The sequence below is a fragment of the Cariama cristata genome, unplaced genomic scaffold, assembly GCF_000690535.1.
Source record: "Cariama cristata isolate BGI_N322 unplaced genomic scaffold, ASM69053v1 scaffold16543, whole genome shotgun sequence".
Taxonomy (NCBI): domain Eukaryota; kingdom Metazoa; phylum Chordata; class Aves; order Cariamiformes; family Cariamidae; genus Cariama; species Cariama cristata.
The window spans coordinates 2,268-9,520 of NW_009606819.1; positions in this window are offsets into that span (position 1 = coordinate 2,268).

Below are 7,253 nucleotides of genomic sequence, written 5' to 3' on the forward strand. Positions count from 1 at the left end.
AGGGTGGGATCAGGGTGTGTTGGGGGGTGGGGGGGGTGTTTCAGAGCCTGGTGTACAGCAGGTTTCAGGGGCTGATTTCTGGATGCTGAACAATGGTTAGCGGCGAGGGAGAAGTGTGCGCGCGTGTTATTAGGTGTGCGTTACATCCGCAGTCGTACACTCACACAGTGACCATGACATCACTAGCTTTGCTTTTCTTTTTCTCCTTTGGGGCGGAGGGGGCCACTTCAAAGCTTTCTTCAGTTCAGTACCATATTTCCTTAACTCTGAAACCATGAAGGTAACAATGTTTGGGTTGGTTTGGGTTTTTTTAAGGAGAAAAAGTTGGTTTGTAGCAGGGCACATATCTTACAGTTAAGGGGGTCTGGAGAGGGAAGGTTTTAACTCGTCATACACGAAACAAGATTTTAAATTTTTTTTCTTTTTTTAAATAATCAAAAATAGTATGTAGTAGTTTTTAACTGGGTGCTTTTGATCCTGTGTTTGGTTGACACTCAGTTAAATTTTCTGAATTCCTTAGAAAGCTCAGCTGTAATGTGAAAGGTGAAAATTTTAGGGATGCTACATAAAAATGATCTCACCCAGTGATAAAGGAACATGAAAAATAATACTGAATGTTGATAAATATGAGATAACATGTATTTTGACACAGTGGTTCTGTGTTCGTTATCAGAAGTCCATGAGACTTTTTTTCTCCCGTTAATATATATTACAGAAAGTAAACCTGCCCCTCAGCCAATTCTGTACATTGACCGTAATTATACACGGAAAATAGAAATGGTTTTAAGAATTTTAGAAAGCACCGCATTTTCACTGGGGGTTTTGTGGGAGTCTTGAGTTTTCTGCTGTTTTCTTTCCTAACTCTGCCAGGTTTGCTTACAGAGTCACTCGATCCAGGAGGAGGATTTCTGTCACTTCAGTACTCTGGGGTACCTTTGCCTGAGTAGCTTAGTTGATTTATTTGCCTTTTCTTGTATAAAACAGGGGTTAAAAATTCTGTACGATTAATCTAAAATGAATTAATCTAAAAGGACAGTTATTTAGATGTTTCTTTTTTCACTGCATGTTGTTGCATATGCAGGTTTTACATGGCTGGTGATGAGATCTTGTAAGCATTTTACCTTTAGAGGAATTCTTTTTACTGGGACTTGGGGCGAAAGGCCTGATGGCACTGTATAAATGTGCCTGTTTCTTTTCTTCCGAAATATTTGCAAAGTGTTTCAGTTCTGATGTGCATTTAACATCCCTTTTTTAGGGAAACTTTGTTGAATTTATTCAAGAAATAATTGATCTGGACTTAACTTAATTTCCTCTCTCAATTGTTTTGTGGCCGCGTGTAATGTTTTTAGCACATTAAAAAATGAAAATGTTTTTTAGAGCTTTGTTAGTTGTTAAGCTAGTTTATATACATTTGCTACATATATTGTGTATCGGTATTGAGTACAGTCCGCTATAATTTGTGAATACTGCATTTTAAAAAGCTGTACTGAAAACTTGGCATCATATGTTAAGGCATGTATATGCATGTTAGTTTTTTAATAATGCTGTTATTACTGAAATTGCCAAATCCAAGTGGGTATAGGCATGCATGCATTCTAATTTTTTTTCATTTCTTGCATTTTTTTTTCACAACTTCACATTCAAGTTATTAGTGTAGGCACAGATCTGAGAAGGCACAGATACCCTAACAGGATACCCTAACAAAATCAGTGGAGCTATTTCTCCTACAGTATATGTCTGTCTAGTGCTGAAATAAGCGATGTATGTGCAAGAATTAAAGCTCTTTATAACGTGGCATTTTAGAGAATGCTAGGCAGTAAGTAAAATTGCATTACTAGGTATTCATACAAAGCACGTAACAAATAAGGTCTATCAGGGCATTAGAAGCACCCGTTTGCTTATATTCACTTCTCCCTTCTTCCCATCTTTTCTGAATTTTTGTGCTTGCGTTATTGCTCTGTATCTCTCCCCTCTCCACCCCCTTTATGCTCACGACCATTTCCTGAAGACCCGCTTGGGTTTCGTCCGTCTCTTTGCTTAGTGGTTGTGTATCCAGCACACCTTGTACTGGTACTCCTTAAGAAAATAGTATTTTTCAGTTTTAGTCTAATGTATGCCAAGTCTTTCTGCTTTTTGCCTTGTTAGACTTGAAGGAAGGCTTGCCTGCTCTGCGGAGATAATATCTATCTAGTAATTAACTAAAGTATGTGAAGAAAGCACTGAGTATTGTCAGATTGGGGAAGAAACTGCCTCTCCTTTTGTAATGGAAGAAATCGATGTGGGCACCTCGATGCCTGAAACTTGAAGAGTCTGGGCACTACCCTGTCCTCCTCGTATGGGGAGATCCACCTGTTGATGAAATCGTCTCTAATTTTGAGATACAGTATAAGGCTTGGCTGGATATGTGCAGGCCACAGTTTCTGGGCTGTAGGCTGGGGTTAACTGGTGTCCAAATTTGTATGCCAAGGTCAGGCAGAGCAGATGCAGCAAAGTGCTTTCTCTTTATCGATAAAGCATTAAGAGAAGGAGTGAGGTAAAACCTTAGCTGGTGTAAATGTAATTCCGAGTGTCGCTGAAGGATCTCGAAATATACAGCTGTGTAGCAGGTGCTTGTCTGGGGCTGACCTGACATTAGAGTAACACCACATGGTCCAAGAATGCAGCACTTAACTTGTATTTAAAACTCCCAAGTTTCTTTTTTCTTTTTTCTTTTTTACTTAAGAAAACAAAAAACCACCCCAAATACCATGGCAGTAAGATTACAGTCCACAGCAGCTTTGAAAAGCAAAGCGTGAGCACACTTAATAATAATGTTTTACTACTAGTGTTTTTAATTCTCCTGCCTAAGAACTAACAGGCAGTAATTAGATAGCTAAAGCCTAGTTCTTTCCCTTTTACGCTAGAGGATTTGGCGTATGCTAATTGTCACCAGATCATTTCACATAATTGCCTTTTGGCGAAATTAAGTGGAAATTTCCTGAACATCTTAAATCCTCGCTTCCCCACCCCCTCCCTCCCCTCAGTACCTTCACTCCCTTACAGGAAGGATGCCAAAAATGTCAAGCAGGGTGGCTTAGTGCTCCAGTATGCAGGGGGCACTTCATCATCGTTGCGGGGGGGTGGGGGGGGAAGAAAACGATTCTTTTCTTGAATGAATTGCTGGACACTTAAAGCCAGGAAGCTGATTTTGTTGTTTTGTCTGAGAGATTGCTAATAGAGCACGGGGTGGGTTTTTTTTGGAAAGCCGGCAGTTCTTGCAGGAGCAGGTAGGCACTCGCTGGCCTGGGAAGTGGTCAGGGAGGGAGGGGGAAGAAGCAGAAGGATGCAAAAGTGTGTGTGTGTGCGTCCCTTCTTTTTTTTATTATTTATTAAGAGGAGGGCAGTGGGGGGTTGTTTTTTTTTTGTCGAGCTCTGTCTAGGGGGGGTATTGTCCCAGCACATGGTTGTCAGTGCTCCTGTCATCATTTGTGTGAAAGAAGAAAATGAGCCTTTTTTTAGCAGGGCGAGTTGCGATTATCAATGGAGGCCTTGTCTCCCGCTACAATGGGCAGTTAGCTTAGGGCAGGACCTTAGGCAGAAATCAGCTACATGAAACTGTGAAAGGGCTCAGGCCACTGTATCAGCCATAATGGAGCAAGGGGAAGTAGTTTTCAGGAGAGAGTGCTTAGTCAGGTGTGAAAGGATCCTTAAAAAATAAACTGTGACTCCAATAGCTAAACGGAGCTGGGTAAAATGAAAGCTTCGATATTTTCAGGAAATGCTTCATCAGTGGCATTGAATTTTTATGCTTGGGAAGGAGATGAGGACCGAGTTACATATAGCTGGTGGGTTTGGTTGGCTTGAGCTTTTCAGTTAACCGGAATGGTTTGCAGCTTCCTTGTTGAAGTTTGGAGTGCCGCCCGGAGCGGCTACTGACGTGGGTGATCCCTAGGGCTGGAGGGGTGCTTACTGATGGGTACTCTGCTTTGGGTGTTGGTGACCCTGGCTGGAAACGGAAGAATATTCCAATATCTATGGCAGTATTTGGGGATTTGCCTTTTCTTGAAACTTAGTTTTCTGATTTGGGGGCAGGGGAGGTGTCATTCCTAGGCAGAACCAAGGAGAGATCTTTAGGAAAAAAGAAAGTCTCCTCTTCGGAGCATCTTTGGGGCTGCAGCACAGCTCAGGAACATCTGTTAGCATTTCGCTGGCCATAATCAGCATATCTGCAATAGTACCATCTGGAAAATACAGATAGGCAAGTTCTAAACCTGTTTTTTAATGTGAACTGGTATTGAATGGTACACTTTGCTAAGCCCAGGGAGCAACTTGAGGAGGGCCTGCTAATTCAAGACCACTGTCGACCTTCTGCATCCACCCTGGAGGAGGGGAAAAGGCTGACAAACCCTCTTCTGTGCTGCTTTTGTTTTATTGTATTAGGCTCATAAAGGCACTTTCAGGGCCCATCTTTCTTCAGCAGAAAGAGAAAGCAATGGGGAAACCGGGAAGAGGAGGACATGGCAAAAAAAGACAGGCGGAGCTCTAGCTCCATTTGTTTTCAGTATCTGTTGATTAATAGCTTTTTAGGTGAATGCTGAGCTCTCATTCCTCCTCTGTTACTCACAGTGGAGGAAGGGGAGGGGGCTCTGGGGGTCCAGGGTGCAAGTTCCTGATCAGTCCCTCCCGTGCTACATTCCTGGTTGCGGGTGGTTGCGGGGCGGCACATCCCTGCCCTTGCGAGTGGGACTTAAGGCTTTAAGTACACTAAAAGGTCTTTCGGGTCGGGGAAGGGGGTCTGTCCCTGGCTGCGGCCGCGGGAGCTGTGCCAGCGGCAGCCAGAGTTCCAGGCTGTGCTGGGGCAAGAGCATCCATCCCCCCTGCCCTGCCCTTTGCTGCTCAACCAGGGATGTGTCGGGGCAGAGTCTCCTGCCGGCCGTTCGTCTGAGGCCGAAGGCTTTGGCCGCTGTGATGCCGCAATGGCATGATGGCTTGTTTTCAGCCTGGGTGGCTTTTTTTGCAGACCTGCTTTTACTAAACCCATGTTATCCCGGTGAGGACAGATCCTCTGGACTCTCTGGCATGTTTTTCTTTAACTTTGAGTTGATCCCATGTTTTTATTACCAAAGCCAAACAAGCTGTGAATTTGCAAACAGAAATTGTAGTTAACAAATTCTTCCTATTTAAAGGTTGGTTTCTCTTTGTGTGCTCGACAATGCCATGTTTCATCTCGTGCAAGTCTTATGTTGCTTTCAGAGACTTAGGAACTATTGATTTATACAGCATGTATTAACTTCTTCAATAAATGGGGAGTATTCATCAGTGGGGTGTATTAAATTGAGCTGTATATGCATAGAAGTATCTTTCATCCTGTTAATGAAATGTCCTTACCATGCAACAAAGACTAATACACAGCAATTTATACACACAATCCCCTGCAGTTTAAATCTGAAGTTCAGATAGTTTTTTTTGTTCCCTAAAGGCACCTATCAGAGCTTAGGCTAAATGGATCTCAGTATCCCTCTCAAACATGTATCAGTCCAAAATTTGTTGTAGGTTGTGGTGTTTTTTTTTTTTCATTCCAGAGCTCCATTATTGTTTAAAGTTATCCGTGTTTAAGCACTCCCAGAAGCATTTCAAATTCATATAGAGAGATTTAGTAGTTGAGTCCCTATGGGGACAATTTTCTCTGGTTTGCTTCAGGCAGGGGTTATCAAGAAAAGCAAACTTCTGTTGGTTTTTTGCAATTCTTTACCATGCCCTCTAACCCAGCATATGAGACCCCAGCTTTCAGTGGAGAGGAGTGATTTATCAGCAGATGACTTGGTACTTTGTAGATGCTCGGATTTCTCTCTAGAAATCTCCACTTGTTCCCGTCCTATTACCACATGCCCTGATGCTAATCTGTGCGTACCAGTGCAGCTCCCCTTTCCGTGCCTGACAACCATAAACGGAGTTCTTCAAGTTGCCAGAGAAATTGGTGCATCTCACAATGGCTTTTAGCTTAAAACTACCCTTGATAGAGTACTGGCAAATGTATATTGGAGAAGGGCATTTTGCAGGGGCATGGCTAAGGTCATCTAATAGGTGTTTCCTATTGATGGTTTCTGTGGTTTACCTTTCATTGCCAGTGGATGGGGTTAGGACCACACTTGTTACTCAGGCAGAGTTCCCATTGACTTCAAAGGAAGATGCATGTGCGGGATTAATCCTGCTCTTTCCCAACTAGTCCTTTCTTTTTCTCTTTTCCAAGGAAGCTTAGTTAACTTCAGGAATGCTGCTTTTAAAGAGCAGCTTATTTAACATATTATGAATTATTAGCTTGGCTTGCGAACTGTGTGTACTATTCTGAGCGGAGTTACGGTCCATTTTCCCAGTATGTGATAAACAGTGCAAAACAGAATACAAACCTAGCCTGGGGTAGCGGTACAGCTGCAGACTGATTTGCAGGGGCAGTGGATCACAATTCTCTGTCCCGGAGAGCATGTTTTTGAGCACGTAGATGACAGTTTTCCCTGTTCCCGTGGTACATTCTCCCCACACCTCTGCCTCAGCATCATCAGAGTGGCAAGAAAGTATCCTACCCTTACGTCCAGTACCTTTATATGAATTGTCTGAGTGCAGGGCAGTTGCCCACATAAAAATAACTTCCTTGGGGAAAAGTTTGCAGACTAAGGTTCAAACTCTTGGTTGTTGATTTTTTAAATTTTTTTTTTTGCTTTTGCTTTTTATTTTTCTCTGAAAGGTGTTAAGTAAAATACATAATAATTTAGCACTCGTGCCATTTTGTGGAGATACTGCAGCAGGTCTTGATATATCAAAGCAGTGAGTGGTAGTTTCTGACAGTTTACATGTAACCCTCTATGGTATATCTGGCTTTGGTGATACAGGCACCTAAGTCCAGCTTTCCTCTCATGTGTTGCTTCTTGTTTGTTGGCTTAAGTCTGACTCTTTAATGTTATTCTGTCACTTACTTATTTTTTTAACTAACCGGTTCCAGTTTCTATGAAAATAAGCTCTCGGTGGAAGACAGCCCTCAATGTCTGTTGGGATCTGGGTGAGGGTTTTTTGCAATGATACGAAGATAGAGTTGCGAGAGCACAGAGCTACGGCAGCTGCCAGACACACTGTGGGTCACCTAACAACAAGACTTCACACAATTCTTGGCCAGCAAAAATCCTTCTTATTGGGGATGATTGTTTTTTGTGAACCAGATCAACTGGTCATTTGGCATATATTGTCATGTGTTGTTGAGTAGGTGCCTGCTAGTTTGCATG